At 45.9% G+C, this 19,837-nt stretch overlaps 1 pseudogene; it reads right to left on the bottom strand.

Annotated features, from left to right (window-relative positions):
• The window catches only part of LOC128026848 (myosin heavy chain, fast skeletal muscle-like), a 250,397-nt pseudogene that overhangs the window by 158,440 nt on the left and 72,120 nt on the right, over positions 1-19,837 (bottom strand).

Raw genomic sequence — 19,837 nt, 5'->3', positions numbered from 1 at the left:
TGCCTAGCCAGGTTTTTTTTTTTTTTTTTTTTGAAAAGACAAGAAAAGGAAAAGTGCTAGTATTAGTTGGTTAGTATTAGTATTAGTATTAATATTACTATTTAGTATTATTAATACTAGTATTAATCTAATCTAGATGATCAATATAATCTAGATAAGCAATACTCAAGTCCCCTGTTGGTGTCCTTGCTCGGTGGAGTCGCGCGGGTAGAGTTGATGGTCTTTACACTCATCGGTCTTCACACGAGGAAGATTCACATGAGGGCTGCCGCGGTGAAACCTACCGCTTTTGTATTTGCCTGATTACCTGTGATTGAAGTCAGCTGGCCACGCCTCACTATTTAGCAGATCGAAACTGGACAGTCCCACGATAGGCAAACGCAAAATCAAGCACCACTTTCAGCACATATTTACCAGGGTAAGACACACACAATTTAAAAGCAAAAACTTTCCTAGCAATGATGATCACACAGTAGTCTAATGAGAAAATGAGACAAAACCTTTACAAGCTGCTGTGCTTCTCTGTTGCTCAGCGGTTTCTTGTATATGGTATAGGGTCTAACATACATGTTGCTGGTTTAGATGATTTAACAAGTTTATACAATTCTTCCTCTCCTATAGTAGAGAATGAGTGGAACTGTTCCTCAGGGGGTCTATAGTGCACTGTCTGATGCAATACTGTAGCTGACGACTGAATGGTTACAATTTTTCCGGGGCTCTAGCTGTCCTGGTCTCTGTTGTCTTTCAGGGCTGTAGAGGTCCTTTCTAGGTGCTGATCCACCATCTGGTCTGGATACGTTCTGGATCCGGGTGACTGCAGTGACCCTCTGACCTGGATACAGACTGTATCTGGTGGCTACAGTGACCTCGGAATAAGAGAGAAACAGACTAATATTAGCATAGATACCATTCTTCTAATGATGTAGCAAGCACATCGAGTGTTATGGAAAGTGTTTCCGTAATTAATTAATTCGGCCTAAAAATCTAAATATTTGAATATTGGAAGCATTAGAAGTGTGTTATGTGTAAGCCAGGTTAATTTCTTTCACCAAGCTCCTCACCTAGTGGGTGGTGTCAGGTTTTGTATTACACAATTTATTTGAACTACTTTATAACTTTACTTTCTAACACAGGTTAATAAAGCCAGGCAAAGACTGTACCATCTGTGACAGCTGAGGGAATTCAGGGTCTCACCAGCAATCCTGAAAACTTTCTATTCTGGGGCTGTAGAAAGTGTATTGACTCAGTGTATCACAGTGTGGTATGGGAACAGCTCCAGTCAAGACCGCAAAGCCCTGCAGAGAGATGTGTGCTTAGCTGAGTGCATTTCAGGGTCTGCTCTCCCCTCTCTGCAGGACATCTACCTCGAACGCTGCAGAAGTAGAGCTGCAAAAATCATCAAAGACTCAACCCGCCCCAGTAACCATCTTTTCACTTTGCTGCCATCTGGTAAGTGCTTCCGTAGCTTGATGGCAAAAACCGAAGGACTCAGGAGAAGTTTCTTCCCCCAGGCCATCAGGCTCCTAAACTCAAAACAAGCCTCTTAACATCCTCATGCCTCCACTTAATGTACACTTTATCAGTAAGATATTCATCATTCACTACCTCACATAGACACACTGACAGCGTTATCCCTGTTTGCACCTTTGCTTCTTGTTCATTCCTGTGTATCTTAATATTTAAGAATACAGTATAATGCACATACGCACATTGTACATCCCTGTACATCTTAATATTTAAGACTACAGTTTAATTTCATGCACATTATTTTGCGTTCTATATTAAATTCTACAATATACATATTTTTTATATTTTATTTCTTATATTTTTATTGTTTTATTTCATTCTTACATAGCTATATTTATGTATATTTTCATCTGTGTTGTTTTCTTAATAATTGCACTTTCCATGGAGCGGATCTAACTCACATTTCACTGCTGGTTATATATGCTATATATAATTTTGTGTCAGACGAATGAAATTTCTTGAATCTTATAAAAAAATGCATATCATCAGAAAGTTCTGAGTCTTACGGTCCCATCTGCCAACTGTCTATATTAAAAAAACATTCTTAAATTAGAACCATTTAAATTTAGTGTAATTTTACGTATATTCTCAATATACTCAATACTCTCTTTTCATACCCTAAACAGGCAACGTGACACAGGAGTCACATACATTTCAATACATGTTAAATAACAACATAAACAACATATGACTAAATATTTTTCTAAGACAATGTTCAGAATTAATGTTAGCAGTAATATAATTTTTTTTCCAAAAGAAGTTTAATATATAATTAACTATCTCACAATCGATTGCTCTGGCGCCGATACAGGATGGCTGCCTCCGTGACGAGCTCCGCATATGTTTTTGTGTTTTTGTTAGTTTGTCCTGTCTTTAGTTATATTCCTGCCATCAGTTTCACCAGGGAAGAACTGCTGAACATTCGGCAGAACGCACCACAAGATGTTTTTCCGGATTTCAATTATTCAGATGTTTTAGTGAACGTTGTTATCGGAGGAGCGGCGGCGCTGATCAAGCGTTTCAGGACGCGCAGACGGGGGAAGCGAGCGGGAGCGCTCGTCAGACTCAGGAAGCGCGGATTTCGAACGCCGTTGCCTAGCATCCATCTGGCAAATCTCCGCTCTCTACCCAACAAAACGGACGAACTCCTTCTGCTTTCTCGGACTAATAAGGATTTCACACACTCTGCTGCTCTGTGTTTCACGGAAACCTGGCTGAATGACACCATACCGGACAGCGCGCTCCATCTGCCGGGCTTTCAGCTGTTTAGAGCGGATCGTGACGCAGAATCAACGGGGAAATCGCGCGGCGGCGGGACATGCTTTTACATCAATGAACGGTGGTGTACAGATGTAACTGTGTTAAAGAAGACGTGCTGCTCAAATATCGAAACACTCTTCATTAACTGCAAGCCGTTCTATTCGCCGCGGGAGTTTCATTCGTTCATTCTGGTCAGTGTTTACATCCATCCTCAAGCGCATGTGAGCTCAGCTTTACAGAAACTCGCTGATCAGATCACAGAGACAGAACAACAACACCCGGACTCTGTTTTAATCATTCTCGGGGACTTTAATAAAGCCAATCTGTCCCGTGAACTGCCAAAATACAGACAGCATGTTACATGTCCCACAAGAGACAGTAATATATTGGATCACTGTTACACCACAATAAAGGATGCATTTCACTCTGTTCCACGAGCAGCTTTGGGACGTTCTGATCACCTTCTGGTTCATCTTATACCGTCCTACAGGCAGAAACTAAAATCAGCTAAACCTGTATCAAGGACTGTAAAAAGATGGACTAATGAAGCAGAGCAGGATTTACAATCTTGTTTTGACCTCACTGATTGGAGTGTTTTTGAAGCTGCTGCCACCGATCTGGATGAACTCACAGAGACCGTAACATCATATATCAGTTTCTGTGAGGATATGTGTATTCCTACAAAGACTCAACTAATTTACAATAATGACAAACCGTGGTTTACTGCAAAACTCAGACAGCTCCGTCAGGCCAAAGAAGATGCTTACGTGAAGGGGTACAATGTCTTGTATAAACAGGCTAAATACACATTGGAAAAGGAGATCAAAGTGGCAAAGAGGAATTATTCTGAAAAAATAAGGACTCAGTTCACTTCCAACGACTCTGCATCAGTGTGGAAAAGTCTAAAGAAGATCACCAATTACAAGACACCACCCCCCAGCACTGTAGAGAATCAACGACTGGCAGACGATCTGAACGAGTTTTACTGCAGGTTTGAAAGAACACCCATCACCTGCCCTGAACGCCTCCCTACAAAACCATTCACACCCTTCACAACTCCTGCAACCAGCCCTGAATGCCTCTCCAAACTACCGTTCACACCATTAACAGCTCCTGCAACCCATCCTGAACACCTCTCCAATCAAGCACTCTCACCATTCACACCTCCTGCATCCCCCCTCTCAGGTGGGGCACCTGCAATTCAGATCAGCGAGGATGCGGTGCGCCAGGTCTTCCGGAAGCAGAAAAGGAAAAAAGCACCAGGCCCAGATTGTGTTACACCAGCCTGTCTGAAATCCTGTGCTGACCAGCTGGCCCCCATCTTCACACAGATCTTCAACAGATCGCTGGAGCTGTGCGAAGTCCCTTCATGCCTCAAACGCTCCACCATCATCTCCATCCCTAAGAAACCCAAAATTACAGGACTAAATGACTACAGGCCTGTGGCTCTAACGTCTGTAGTCATGAAGTCATTTGAAAAACTGGTGCTGGCCCACCTGAAGGACATCACTGGGCCCTTGCTGGATCCTCTTCAGTTTGCCTACAGAGCAAACAGGTCTGTGGACGATGCAGTAAACATTGGACTGCATTATGTTCTGCAACACCTAGACAGACCGGCGATTTATGTGAGGATCCTGTTTGTGGACTTCAGCTCGGCCTTCAACACGATCATCCCAAACCTCCTCCTGCCCAAACTAAATCAGCTCTCCGTGCCCACCTCCGTCTGTCAGTGGATCAACAGCTTCCTGACAGACAGGCAGCAGCTAGTGAGGCTGGGAAAATACACATCCAGCACTCGTACAATCAGCACCGGAGCTCCCCAGGGCTGCGTTCTCTCCCCACTGCTCTTCTCCCTGTACACCAACGATTGCACATCTAAGGACCCCTCTGTCAAGCTCCTGAAGTTTGCAGATGACACCACACTCATCGGCCTCATTCAGGACGGTGACGAGTCTGCTTACAGACAGGAGGTAAAAGAGCTGGCTGTCTGGTGCAGTCTCAACAACCTGGAGCTTAACACGCTCAAAACAGTGGAGATGATCGTGGACTTCAGGAGAAACCCCCCTGCACTCCCCCCACTCACCATCATGAACAGCCCTGTGACTGCAGTGGAGTCATTCAGGTTCCTGGGCACCACCATCTCTCAGGACCTGAAGTGGGACAATCACATTGACTCCATCGTAAAAAAGGCCCAGCAGAGGTTGTACTTTCTCCGCCAGCTGAGGAAGTTTAACCTGCCACAGGAGCTGCTGAAACAGTTCTACTCCACCATCATTGAATCCATCCTCTGCACTTCAGTAACTGTCTGGTTCAGCTCAGCTTCTAAATCTGACCTCAGAAGACTACAGAGAGTAGTCCGGACTGCTGAGCGAATCATCGGTTCAACTCTCCCATCTATTCAAGAACTGTACTTATCCAGAGTGAGAAAAAGGGCTGTCAAAATCACTCTGGACCCCTCACATCCAGCACACCCCCTCTTTGAACTGTTGCCATCTGGTCGACGCTACAGAGCACTGAGCACTAGAACGACCAGACACAGGACCAGTTTCTTCCCTCAGGCAATCCATCTTATGAACAGCTGACAATAATGGCGAACACACTACACTTTATATTTATATACACACATACTTTATTTATCTAACACACATACTTAGTATACACTTAAATTTTGCACATAATATACATGTACATACATAACTTCACTTTGTAATATACCTGCCTACAATTGTCATTTGTATATTGTCATTCACTGTCTACATATTTGTATTTTTTATTCTTTTATTATGTGTTTTATGTTCTGTCGCTGTCATTCTGTTGTACTGCGGAGCTTCTGTCACGAAAACAAATTCCTCGTATGTGTAAACATACCTGGCAATAAAGCTCATTCTGATTCTGATTCTGATTCTGATCTGAATGTTCTCCACTACTGGCAGCCATGTTGGATTTAGATCAGGCAGACTAATAGATCACTGAAAACTTGAAGCAAATCATGTGACCAGCATACATTAGACAGTCCAGGCATTGATAAACGATAAAAGGATTTAATGAAATATATATTTTGCCCCAAAAAAGGCAATAAAAAACTATGTGACTTGTGGGTCACGTTGCCTGATTTAGGGTTAACTTAGTTTTTGTTTAGATAAAGAAAAATAATTGGATCTAGCAGTTCGGATCTGTGCTTTTCTGTAGGATAGGTTACTTTCCTGCCAAGCAATACAAAATACCTCTAGACTTGTTTTCATCCAGTTGCACTCACTTTTCCGGGCTTTATCATTAACATTTTTACAGTCTCTGCACTGGCTACCTATTAAGTTCCGTATCAGTTACAAATTATCATTACTTACCTATAAGGCCCTAAATGGTTTAGCTCCTGCGTATCTAACTACCCTTATACCACGCTACAATCCATCACGCTCCCTAAGGTCACACAGTGCTGGACTTTTGGTAGTTTCTAGGATAGAAAAGTCCACTAAAGGAGGTAGAGCTTTTACACATTTGGCTCCCAAACTCTGGAATAGTCTTCCTGATAATGTTTGGGGTTCAGACACAGTTTAAACACAGTTTACTCACTGTTTAAATCTAGATTAAAAATACATCTCTTTCGCAAAGCATTTGAATAATGTATCTTAAATTGTGAGTGTCGTTGTATCTGATCAAATGTGCAGTATTATTCTTTAGCTTGGGTTAAACTAATTTTACTTTGTTGGAACAGCAGCTATGCTAATGATGTCTCTATTTGTTTTTCTGTTTCTGCTGGGATCTTCATCCCGTGGTAACTAGGATTTACACAAGCTCCAGTCTGGATCCAGAACACCTGAGAAGAGATGATGCTGACCCTCAGAGGACCTCAGATGATGCTAACCCTGAATCAACAACAGAACCAACTAATATTGCTACAAGTGTGACTGCATCATATAATAATTATTAATTATTAATAATGTTCATCATCTGGCTGACTACGTCTTGTATTAATTGTTCTACAATTCCTGTCATACTTGCACAAACTGACAGTCCCTACTTATAAGCTATTACTGTCACGTACGGTGTCACAGGAACGAGAGAAGGAACCAATTTCAGGTAAGTATGATTTATTTAAGGGATAATCCAGAGGGGTAAACAGTCCAGGCAGGGGTCGAAACCAAAACATCAATCCACATAAACAAGACACGAACACAAGGCAAGACAAGGCAAGAATTGACGGACATGAATAATACACTGACATTAAACAAGGACTCCGTAACAGAGACTAAGACAGACTGGGTATAAATAGACAGAAGGATAATGAGGGAACAAGAGAACGGTGGGGGACAATCAATTACACAACAAGGAGGAAGGTGACCAAATAAGGGAGGAGGAAGTGATCTGGTGACAGACACCGTGAGCAAGGAGGACATCTAGTGGAACCCCAGGGAACAACAACCCAGACACTGTGACAGTACCCCCCCACTACGGAGCGGCTCCCAGACGCTCCATGACAAGACACAACACAGAGACCAGGAGGGAGGCGGACAGGTGGAGGCTCAGGGGGAGGGCCGGAGGGCCGGAAAAGAAAAACATGGGGAACAAACACCAGAAATGTAAACATAAAACAGGGAGACCAGGAGGGAGGAGGACCAGAGGAGGTTCAGGGGGAGGGATGGAGGGCAAGACTAACTGAGGGAAACAGACAGAAACAAAACAGAAACCAAGAACACCAAACAAATTCCAAGGAGGGCATGTTGAGGCGCCCACCAGGGCAGAGCAGAGGGCCACCACAGCCGTGTGGTCAAAACCAGAGCCCTCCAGGGTGGAGCGTAAGACCACCACAACTGTGTGGTCAGGGCGGAAGCCCCCAAGGGCAGAGCAGAAGACCACCACGTCCTCGTGGTCACCGCCAGAGTCCCCCAGGGCGGAGCGGATGACCACCACGTCCTCGTGGTCGCCGCCAGAGTCCCCCAGGGCGGAGCGGATGACCACCACGTCCACGTGGTCGCCGCCTGACTCCCCCAGGGCGGAGAGGGTGACCACCACATCTTTGTGGTCGAGGCCGGAGTCCACCAGGGCGGAGCGGAAGGCCACCACAGCCATGTGGTCAGGGCGAGGACCCCCCAGCTCCGAGTGGAAGACCACCACAGCCATGTGGTCAGGACGAGAGCCCCCCAAGGCGGAGCTAACCTCGGGACTACGAAACTCCGGTAACCCCCTGGTGTCTTTACTGGACTCCAGGAGATCGGTGACTTGACCTGACTCTGGAGAGTCAGCGGTGACTAGCCCTGACTCCTGAGAGTCCACCGGAACCTGCCTCGACTCCTGAGAGTCCACCGGAACCTGCCTCGACTCCTGAGAGTCCACCTGTACATGACTCAACTCCTGAGAGTCCACCGGTACATGACCCGACTCCGGAGAATCCACGGGAATCTGACTAGACTCTGGACTGTCTGTGAAGACCTGAGGCGCCTTGGCTTCGGGCACTGTCTCTGGAACGGTCTCGGGCACCGCCTCGGTCAAGGCATCGGGAATGGCCTCAGGCACTGCCTCGGTAACGGCCTCGGGAGCGGTCTCGGGCACCGCATCGGGAACGGCCTTGGGCACCGCCTCGGCCTCCGGAACCGCCTCGGCCCCCGGTACAGCATCGGGAATGGCCTCGGGCACAGCCTTGGTAACGGCCTCGGGCACCGCCTCGACCTCCGGAACAGCCTCAGGCACCGCCTCGGTCACTGCATCGGGGGCGGCATCGGGCACCGCATCGGGAATGGCCTCGGGCACCGCCTCGGCCTTCGGAACGGCCTCGGGAACGGCCTCGGGCACCGCCTCGGCCTTCGGAACGGCCTCGGGCACCGCCTCGGCCTTCGGAATGGCCACGGGCACCGCCTCGGCCTTCGGAACGGCCTCGGGCACCGCCTCGGCCTTCGGAACGGCCTCGGGCACCGCCTCGGCCTCCGGAACGGCAACAGACACTGCCTCGGCATCGGGAACCACCACGGCCTCCGGAATAGCATCGGAGGAAGGCGGCAGCCTGCTCGGGAACGTCCTCCTGGACGGCAGCGGCCTGCTCGGGAATGTCCTCCTGGACGGCAGTGACCCGCTCGGGAACGTCCTCCTGGACGGCAGTGGCCCACTCGGAAACGTCCTCTGGAACGACAGTGGGCTTCTCGGGAACGTCCTCCGGACTTTGAGGAGCGGTAGACGCCTGTCTCCTCCTCCTCCGTCCCCTATGATGGCGAGTCGGTGGCCCCTTGTCTGAAGACTCAGGTGTTGAATCGGCCATCTTGTGCTGTGGCGCTGGGCTGGCGGCCATTTTGTGCTGTGGCGCTGGGTTGGCGGCCATCTTGTGCTGATGCGCTGGCTCAGCAGTCCTCTTGTGCTGTGGCACTGGGCTGGCGGCCATTCTTTGCTGTGGCGCTGGGCTGGTGGCCATCTTGTGCTGAGGCACTGGCTCAGCAGCCATGACGTGAACCATCTTGGGAACCTCTAGGATCCTTGATAGCGTAGCGAAATAATCCAAGAATGAGTCAGCGGCCATCTTTGGCGTAGGCGCTGAGCTGGTGGCCATCGGGTACTGTGGTGTGAGGCTGGCTTCCATCTTGCCTCGTGATGTGAGTTTGGTGGCCCTGCAACGCAGCGGCGCAGGGTTGGCGGCTATCTTGTGCTGTGGCGCGGAGCTGGCAGCCATCTTGTGTTGTGGTACTGGGCTAGCGACCACTTGGTGCTGTGGCGCTGGGCTGGCGGCCATCTTGGGTTGTGGCGCTACCATGGTGGGCGTGCGCTTCCTCTCACCTTTCCGTCCGCCATGGTGAGAGGGTGGCTCTGATCCATCCCACATGAGCCCCGGGTCGAAGGGAGGTCATGGTTGAGAGTGGTGCTGAATCTCCTCTCGACCACTCCCTCCTCGGTGACCTCCCCTGGTCCCCCGGAAGACCACCAGGCGAGTTCCCTCAAAACCGCCTCTGTCCCGCTCTGTGGCTGGGGATGAGGCATGAGCAGGTTCTCTGCTTGACGGAGTCCTTCTGTCACGTACGGTGTCACAGGAACGAGAGAAGGAACCAATTGCAGGTAAGCATGATTTATTTAAGGGATAATCCAGAGGGGTAAACAGTCCAGGCAGGGGTCGAAACCAAAACATCAATCCACATAAACAAGACACGAACACAAGGCAAGACAAGGCAAGAATTGACGGACATGAATAATACACTGACATTAAACAAGGACTCCGAAACACAGACTAAGACAGACTGGGTATAAATAGACAGAAGGATAATGAGGGAACAAGAGAACGGTGGGGGACAATCAATTACACAACAAGGAGGAAGGTGACCAAATAAGGGAGGAGGAAGTGCTCTGGTGAAAGACACCGTGAGCAAGGAGGACATCTAGTGGAACCCCAGGGAACAACAACCCAGACACTGTGACAATTACTAAATATTGTAGAAACATAATTTTCTGTAACGTTGCTTTGTAACAATTTGTATTGTAAAATGCGCTATACACATAAACTTGAATTGAATTGAAGTTTCTCTGGATAATGTTATATGAAGCACCATTACTTCGAAAGAGTTATACTTGAAGCCTGCCCTTTGAGAAATCCTGAAAACATTGTTATAAATTGAAGCAACACCTCATCCCTTTGCCCTTTTGCACATGGCTCATGATTATATCAGTAATCTATGGGGGTAGACTAATTTAAAATAATGTAATCATCAGGTTTTAGCCAGGTTTCTGTCAAACAGAGCATATCTAGATAAGGATCAGTGATCATATTATTTACAAAAACTGCTTTTGTAGAAAGGGACCTGATATTAAATAGGCCAAGCTTTATCATTTGATTACAGTATTGCATCTGTTTTTTATTTATTGAACCTCAATTAAATTGTTACTCTTAAATTGGTTTGGACGTTTTTTTTATTTTTTTATTTTCTAGTTCAGGGAACAGACACAGTCTCTATAGTGTGATATCTACAGTAGTTGAAAGAGTTTCTATGTGGCGGGAATTAACTGACCTCTGTGACGTGAGGTGGCTAGCAGATGGTCGGTTTAACCAGTCTGTCTGCTTCCTGACGAATAAGCATGCCAAGCGAGCACCGATGTCATATAGCAGGGCATGGACTGATGGTTGGCCGTGGCAGACTCGTCCAGTGTTGACAGTCGCTCATACCTCTTTTCTTCAGCGCAGTCAAGCGAGGTGAGGGCAGAGGAAGATAAAGTATGCAGACACACCACGACTTAGTTATGGACTTCTGTGAAGAACGGCAGGCTATCTGACGAGGCGCTTGCTGGCGCCCCTGCAGAAAACACTTGTCCAGACGGCTAAGGGATAGTTCCTCTGGAGGAGACCATTCCAGACCCAGCACATCCACTGCCCTGGAGAGAATGCGGATGAATTCAGCATCCACCCCGAGCTTTGTGTGGCTGGGCTCGGATGGTGTAGAGAGACATGCTGTCATCAAGGAGCTCCTTTTCAGTCTCTCCGAACGAGACAAAATCACTCATGAAGAGAACAGATCCACTAGCACAGAGTGGCAAGAATCATATTCTCACAGTGAGAACATGAATTCTCAGTGAGCACTGTGTCAGAGGTTTCCCCAAGTACGCAACACACTCGCTGTACCCGTCATCAGCGCGTAGAGGAGATCTGCATGAGCTGCAATGACGAGCCGGCATTTGAAACAATGCAGGAGAAAAAGGCTCTTTTAGAGGAATTTGCTCATTTACCTCTCTCGTCAGATGGCAGCAGGGGAAGCGGTTGTTCTGCAGCGGGAAGCCGGCAGTCGTGTTACAATTGCGACTGTGGTCAAGCCAGCCGTGGTTTGAAAGTACACGGTCAAGCCAGCCGCACTTTTTTTTTGTTTGTGCGTCTAATCGTGCACTTACGGTATGGGTGTTGGGAGCAGTCAAAATAGATGTAAAGAAGCTGTCGTAACGGCGTTTCCTTTATACTTTTTCTGATATTTTCAAGCACTCATCAAAATCTTTTCTTTATAGGTTTGCTTGTTCTTTCAGTTTATTTCTGTTTACAGTCAATCTGACCATTACTGTATTAAGTTTAAAATATTTCTACTGTATAGTTTTGGAGAAAACTAAAGCCAAAATCAACCCCAAGCATCTAAGTGCATAAGCACTTTACATCATTTCCTATTTTCAAGCACTCATAAAAATCTTTGCTTTATAGGTTTGCTCGTTCTTTCAGTTTATTTCTGGTTTATAGTCAATCTGACCATTACTGTATTAAGTTTCAAATATTTCTACTGTATAGTTATGATTATATAAAATTCAAGTATATTCTATCCCTTTTACATCAAGCCCCATATTCATGACCCTTTCACATTTTTGTAACCATACAAACTGATCATGTTCATAATCCTTTTGAGAAATTGTTATTTGCTTAGTTACTCACCAATACTGTAGTTTCTTAGTTCTATGATGTTTATAGACATTTCAGTTTGGTCTTAAACTGGCAGCTGTTGTGTTCTAGATTGTGCCTGCAAAGTAAGTTTTTAAAGTTAGTTTTCTCCAAAACTATACAGTAGAAATATTTGAAACTTAATACAGTAATGGTCAGATTGACTGTAAACAGAAATAAACTGAAAGAACGAGCAAACCTATAAAGCAAAGATTTTTTTATGAGTGTTTGAAAATTGGATATGGTGTAAAAGTGCTTTTAAGCTTATATTCTTGGGGTTGAATTTGGCTTTAGTTTTCTCCAAAACTATACAGTAGAATTATTTAAAAATTGATACAGTAATAGTCAGATTGACTGTAAACAGAAATAAACTGAAAGAACGAGCAAAACTATAAAGCAAAGATATTTATTAGTGTTTGAAAATGGGTAATGGTGCAACAGATAGAATAAACTTTGATTTTGGCATGATTTTGCCAATGATTTTAGTATTGAAGTATTGAAAGGGAACTTTAAAGTGAAACTTTTATCAATTTATGTATGTCAATAAATAAATAAAATTAAATATATTAAAACAATGCCGAGACATGACTTGCTTAAAGGGGGGGTGAAATGCTCGTTTTCACTCAATATCATGTTAATCTTGAGTACCTATAGAGTAGTACTGCATCCTTCATAACTCCAAAAAGTATTTAGTTTTATTATATTCATAAGAGAAAGATAGTCTGTACCGATTTTTCCCGGAAAAACACGAGCGCCTGGAGGCGTGACGTGTGGGCGGAGCTAAAGAATCACGAGCGCCAGTTGCGTTGACAGCGGTTGGAAGCTGTGACAGCTGTGAAGGCTGAAACTGAACGAGAGCAGCAGCAGCAAGGTCTCGCTCTGAGCGGGGCTCGAACCAGGGTCTCCGATGGGAGGCGGACGCACTAACAAGGAGGCAGAGATATTTGAAGCAGTTTTACTCACCGCCTGTGGTTCCAACACACAATCGGATAAGGATTGCATCATCCTTAAGGATAAGGATTGCATCATCCTTAAGAAATAAACAATACGCAAATCCGTCGTCAAACTGGGCTTTGTTTGTAAAACAAGCATTTTAGAAATGCAGGGAACAAACACAAACACTTGCACAACTCCGTTGATGCTCTGTAAAAATAAACTCCATCCACTGGTCCCTTAATGCTATTTTTTCTTTGGTAATCTGTGCAGGGTTGTCTTGCCCTGGCAACCAAAAACACACTCCTTTTGTGACATTTCGCGACGCTCTCGCTCTGATCAGTGATTGTCTGTGCACAGCCTCTCTCTGCTCTGCTTCCGGCAAACGTGCCCTCAGGACCCATATAAGGAATTTCCACTCCATCTAACGTCACACAGAGCCATACTCGAAAAAAACTTTCCAAAACTTGTGACAAACCGGAAGGAGTATTTTTGGAACAGATATACTCCTTCAAATGTACAACTTAATTTTTGAAACTTTGTCCATGTTTAGCATGGGAATCCAACTCTTTAACAGTGTAAAAAACTCAGTATGCATGAAATAGCATTTCACCCCCCCTTGTCAGGATCCTGCCCTGACAGCCCTGTCCATCTTGTCTCTGTTCCATGTTTCTCTGTTTGTTTTGTGTCTAAGCACATGGTTCTGTCTTTGTTTGTGTCTGCCACGTGCTCCCCTTGTCCCACCTCCTTTTTACCCCTGGTCACGCCCCCTTGTTTAGCCCTTGTCTGCTTGATTGTTTTCACCTGATCCTCATGTGTACTTTCCTATATATTGGGCTTTCTTTCCTTGTGTCTCTGCTGGTTCGTTTTTGGTGTTTACCCGTCTCTTGGTCTAGAATTTATCCCTTTGAGCTTGATAATTATTTTGATCTCTTATCTAGTTGTTTATATTCTTTTTGGTCTTTAGCTTTGTCTAGTTTAAAAGAAAAGGAAATATTTTTGTGTATTCTAATCTGGTTTTGTTTCTCATTCGTTTTAAATTTTCATTTATTCTTGCTTAAGTGATTCCAGTTTTGGATAGAGTTTTGTTCTTACTCTTGGATTATAGCTTTGGTTTTCTTTTGCTTTGTTCTAATTTGGTCTTCAATTGTCTGTGTCGTTTTGAGTCTTGTTTTTGTGTATTGTCCTGTCTTGGTCCCACTCAGATTTCCTGACCACTGTACCCCACTGCCTGGAAGCAGCTCACCTCTCTCACGTGTCAAGTCTCTGGTCTTGTGAGTCTCTACCTGGCGACTAGTCTGGTGACGTTGCAGTTTCACTGGAAGCTACGAGTTTCCTGTGTCTACCTGGCCCTTCCTCTGGAGCTGCCTACTCTGTGCTTGGGCCCGTGGTCATCTTGGACTGTCTCAGTGGTCATCCCTCCTGCCCGTATTGTTGTCTGCCCAGCCTGTCTGTTTGAACTGTTTCACTGCAAATTCCCCAGCTGTTCCAGTCTTCGTCTTGTTAATAAAATACCCTTGTCTGCTCATTTTGCATTTGGGTCCCATTTCTTGCAGAGCGCTGACAGAACGAACCAGCCACACTCGGGACCCAGCAATGAGCATCCGTATTGTTCCTCCCAGTACCGCTAAGGGGAGACTGGCACTCCAACAGGCAGTGGCATCGCTCCGCCAGCAGGGCCAAGAGGTTGTTTCATTCGCCCAGTTTTTCTGGACCATGGCAAGGGGCTTGGAGTATCCGGACTCTACTCTAAAGGAGGCTTTTAATCTCTGCTTGGATGATCCCCTACCACAATGGGAGATGGAGCAACTAAGAGGCATAGATTATTGGACCTTTTCTAAATATTTGCACCATCGCAAGGACTGGCAGATTCTTACACCCCCAGAGTCAGTCTGCAGGGTCCATGCCACCCTCCCTCCCACGCCGAGTAAAATTCAAGACCCTATCCCATCTCCTACGTTGAAGCGTAGAATGAGGAGGAAGAGAGCTGCCCAGAACGCCGCATCCGTTGCAGAGCCGGTTGAATCTGCCCTTGCAGCGCCAGAGCCGGTCGTGCCCACGCCAGAGCCGGTCGTGCCCACGCCAGAGCCGGTCGTGCCCACGCCAGAGCCGGTCGTGCCCACGCCAGTCAGTCTAGAGCCGGTCGTGCCCACGCCAGTCAGTCTAGAGCCGATTCTAAGTGTTGAAGTCACCCCAGAAGCTGCCAGTTGTGCACATTTGAGCCCTCAAAGACGTAAGAAGAGGGCACCCATTGTGCAGCCAAATGCTCTTCTTTCAGAGATCCCAAGCACACTGCACCAAGAGGGCCTGAGTCCAGAGTTTGCCATTCCATTGACCCTGGAGGGTCTTAGTCAGGTGCCCCAGAGTCCAGTGATTCCAAAGGACCTGTTTCTGATGGTTCCTCAAGTGGTCAAGGAGGACCAGTGTCAGGAGAGCTCTAACACATTGGTCCAGGAGGACCAGACTCAGTTGATCCTGTATTCAGTGGGTCCAGAGGTATACAGTCTGGAACCAATCCCCAAGTCTGTCCAGTCTTCAGTCATTCCAGTGCCAGATTGCAAGGACCAACCCGCTCTCTTACCCTCGCTGAGTCAAGTCCCAGATCATCTTCTGACTCCAAAGAAGCATAGGGCAAGAAGGAAGAGCGCAGCCCAGCATTCTGCATCTGTCTCAGAGTCAGTCAAGTCTGCTCCAGTTATTCCAGAGCTAATCCAGCCTGCCACAGGCATTCCAGAGCCAATCAAGTCAGATCCTGCTGTTTCCAAGCTAGTAGAGACTGAGCCTTTCATCCCAAAGGTGGCCAAGTCAGCAACCATAATAAAGGCGGTTAAGTTAAATGCAGTCAATTCAGAGGCAGCTGATAACCCACTGCTGTGCCCCCAGAAGCCAAATCAAATGAGAGCCAGTGTTGTGCAGTTTGACATTCCCTCCCAGGAGGTTGCTAGTCCTCTGGTCCAGGAGGGCCTAAGCCATGAGACCCCAGGTCCAGAGGTCCAGGATTTCTCAAGTCCGGATGCCCTACCTCTAGTGGTCTTGGAAGACCAGATTCAGAATGTCCCTAGTCCTGTTATCCAGGCGGACCCTAGCCAGGTGGTCCAATATCCAGTGGTCCCCGAAGTATGTAACCTGGTGGAACCACACCCTAAGCTGCCCACTTCACCAGTTGTCTCTTCCCTAGAGAAGGAATCTGTGACTGTCTATGTAACTTCACCTGAACCACCGGTTAATCCTGTCATGCCCAAGAGGGGCAATCGTATAAGTCATGTCATGTTCCCAGAGCTTGTTGTTGAGATGGCACCCCCTGAGCCCATGTCGGCTCCAACCTCTGAGCCCAATCCAGTGTCTGTGCCAGCCCCAGAGTCTGCGCCAGTCCAGGAGCCTCTAGAGTCCATCACTGCAGCCCAGAAGGGCACGTCAGAGTCCAGCCCAGTGTCTGTCCTTACAGCCCAGGAGGGCACTCCAGAGTCCAGCCCAATGGCTGTCTCCGAAGCCCTGGAGAGTGCTTCCAAGTCCGGATCGGAATCCATTCTTGCATCTCCGGAATTGTTTTCCCAAGGATGCACCCTCTCTGCCCATGTGGTCATGGCACCGGAGTTTGTCCCAAGGCACTTCACGCATCAAGAGTTGGCCCCAGAGGCCATAAAGGCTACTTCCAAGGTTCCTCCAGTAAAACAAGTCCACCTCCCTAGAAGGACCACCAAGAACCCTATCCCATCCACCCCTTTAGCTAGTCCTTCTAGATCCCATAAGCCAGAACCTCCCTGGTCCTCAAACTATTCCCCAGGATTATTTTCCTCCCTCCCAGTCCCACCCCTTAGGGTTCCTGGCTACCCTGGAGTTCCAAGCTTTGTTCCCAACCCACCCCCCCAGTTGGTACTTCTCTGTACTGTTTTGCCCAGTGTGGACGCCTGAGGGCGTCCATTAGGGGGAGGGTACTGTCAGGATCCTGCCCTGAGCTTGATTATTATTTTGATCTCTTATCTAGTTGTTTATATTCTTTTTGGTCTTTAGCTTTGTCTAGTTTAAAAGAAAAGGAAATATTTTTGTGTATTCTAATTTAGTTTTGTTTCTCATTCATTTTAAATTTTCATTTATTCTTGCTTAAGTGATTCCAGTTTTGGATAGAGTTTTGTTCTTACTCTTGGATTATAGCTTTGGTTTTCTTTTGCTTTGTTCTAATTTGGTCTTCAATTGTCTGTGTCGTTTTGAGTCTTGTTTTTGTGTATTGTCCTGTCTTGGTCCCACTCAGATTTCCTGACCACTGTACCCCACTGCCTGGAAGCAGCTCACCTCTCTCACGTGTCAAGTCTCTGGTCTTGTGAGTCTCTACCTGGCGACTAGTCTGGTGACGTTGCAGTTTCACTGGAAGCTACGAGTTTCCTGTGTCTACCTGGCCCTTCCTCTGGAGCTGCCTACTCTGTGCTTGGGCCCGTGGTCATCTTGGACTGTCTCAGTGGTCATCCCTCCTGCCCGTATTGTTGTCTGCCCAGCCTGTCTGTTTGAACTGTTTCACTGCAAATTCCCCAGCTGTTCCAGTCTTCGTCTTGTTAATAAAATACCCTTGTCTGCTCATTTTGCATTTGGGTCCCATTTCTTGCAGAGCGCTGACACCCCTTTAATGATGTACCTGATGAATTTGTAATACATTACATAAGATAGTTTATCATTGTGGAAAAATCAAAAAGGCACAAGGTTTTAAATCAGGTGATGTTGAAAGACTAAACATAGCAGAAGAAGAAAAGAAAATGAAACACAAGTTGAAATCTGTCTTAGCATAAATATTGAAATTAACACACAGAAAAAATGTAAACAGAGGTCAAATAATGTGTTTGTTTGTCTTTCTTAAAATAAGGTAAAATATAAAGTCAGTGTCACAAAGAACTGACCCATCACTTGAGTTTTAATGATAATTCAATCCTAGTGTTCGAATTGCATGTGCCATAACATTTTTTTTTGTACTGTAGTTACAGACATTTTCCAAAAAAAGAAGGTTTATATGTGTTAAACATTTCCTTAAGACTGACATCTACTGCATAGTGATGAGGCTTTTATATGCAGCTATTTGATTGGCTGTTTCAGCGGTCAATCATTTATTTAGTCATATGATCAATTGTTGAAAGAAGAAAAAATTAAAGACTCTAGTAGCAGTTACATATTCATCCAGTCCAACCTAATCATTCAGTTGTGCAGTTAAAACATATTAAAGTCTCCCTGCTTTCATGTCACAATTCTGATCATTTTTGTGTTCTTTTATTATGAGCGATAGCAGCCTTATTAATGTCAAGAATGCATCCTTTAAATATTGCATGTACAGTAGCAAATATTGTAGTTCTATATGTGGTGCGACGTGTTACTTGTCCTTCAGACAACCCGGACGTGCCGTGCCTCTGGTCATGTGACTATTCATACCGCTCATGTTGATATAGTAGTATCATGCCATCACTGCAGTAAAAGCCACTGTCATATGTGACACCTGTTAAATCGCAGTCAAAATGACAGCTAAACAGTTTTCAGTTTTTTTTTAAATCCTTATTAGTATAATTCAGACATCAGCAGCATCACAATACAACTGTGTGATAAGAGTCCTCATTTAGCAGTTCTATTTAAAGCTTCTCTAAAATCTTGCCTTAATAGGTTTATCTTGTCACTTACTTTTCCATGCCAAGGTTTTCAACTCAATAACAATTTAAACAATACTAATATCAGAACATATATTGTGTGCGCTCCAAAAGATAACCAGTCCATTCTCAGGTGCCTAAGGGTGTACTCACACTAGGCACGGTTGCCATGAACCGGGCCCGAGTACGATTGTCCCCCCTCCCCACTCCCCCTCTGGCCTGCACTCACATATAGTGTTTCAGCATTCGTGCCGGAGCACGCTTACGTCATTATGGTGCGACGGTTTCGGGATAAACAGGAAGAGCGGCTCTCTCTTAACACAATGGAGTACATCGCTCTGTTTTCTTTGTGGATAATTTTGTGTTGATTGGTCCACAGCCTGTTGTTAACAGATGTGTCGCCTTAGTGGCGCGAAAATTTTCATGTAATCGTGCTGCTCGTATGAGGATGTTTGCAAGATACCAGCTGAAGTGCAGCAAGGACTTTGCAGTTTTTAGTTTTTATGCGTTTTGCACCTCTGCCGTAGACCAAAGCGACCCTTTCCCTGCCAAGTTGGTTTTGGAGCGTCGCAAAACCGTGACGCAAAGCGTCCTTTTCCGTGCTCCGGCACGGTTAGCGCTCACACTGCATGCGAACCGCGCCCGAGTCCAACTGAACCGTGCCCTGGCCCACCTCTTCCAAGCGGGCCAGGGCCGGCTAATCGAGCCGCGCCCTGGCACGATTCGGAGCACTCACACTAGTCAAACGAACCGCGCTTTGGTGGTCAAACGCACTCGGGCACGGTTCAAACTGGCAGTGTGAGTACACCCTAAATCCAAAATGTTTGATCAACCAAAAAAAATAAATAAATGACTGCACACTGAAAGACATACAATTAGACCAAGAAAAGGGTCTATCACAAAAAGTACTTTAACATCTACAGGGTGCCAAAAATGAAAAGTGTCTTAAAAGGGACAAATTGGAGATGCAGATATCTTTATCGTCACTCCTGAGACTCTCTCAGATGGAAACTTTCTGTGTAAAGACTGTACTGTCTTAATTATATAAAATTTAAATTTTTTACACACCCAATTTGTGGCAAAAATTATCAAATTAAAGATTCCATTTGAGAGCCATTATTCA

Source organism: Carassius gibelio, chromosome A14 (genome assembly GCF_023724105.1).
Source record: "Carassius gibelio isolate Cgi1373 ecotype wild population from Czech Republic chromosome A14, carGib1.2-hapl.c, whole genome shotgun sequence".
Taxonomy (NCBI): Eukaryota; Metazoa; Chordata; class Actinopteri; order Cypriniformes; family Cyprinidae; genus Carassius; species Carassius gibelio.
The sequence above is the reverse complement of the archived record's forward strand: the minus strand, read 5'-3'. Positions and strand labels throughout refer to the sequence as shown.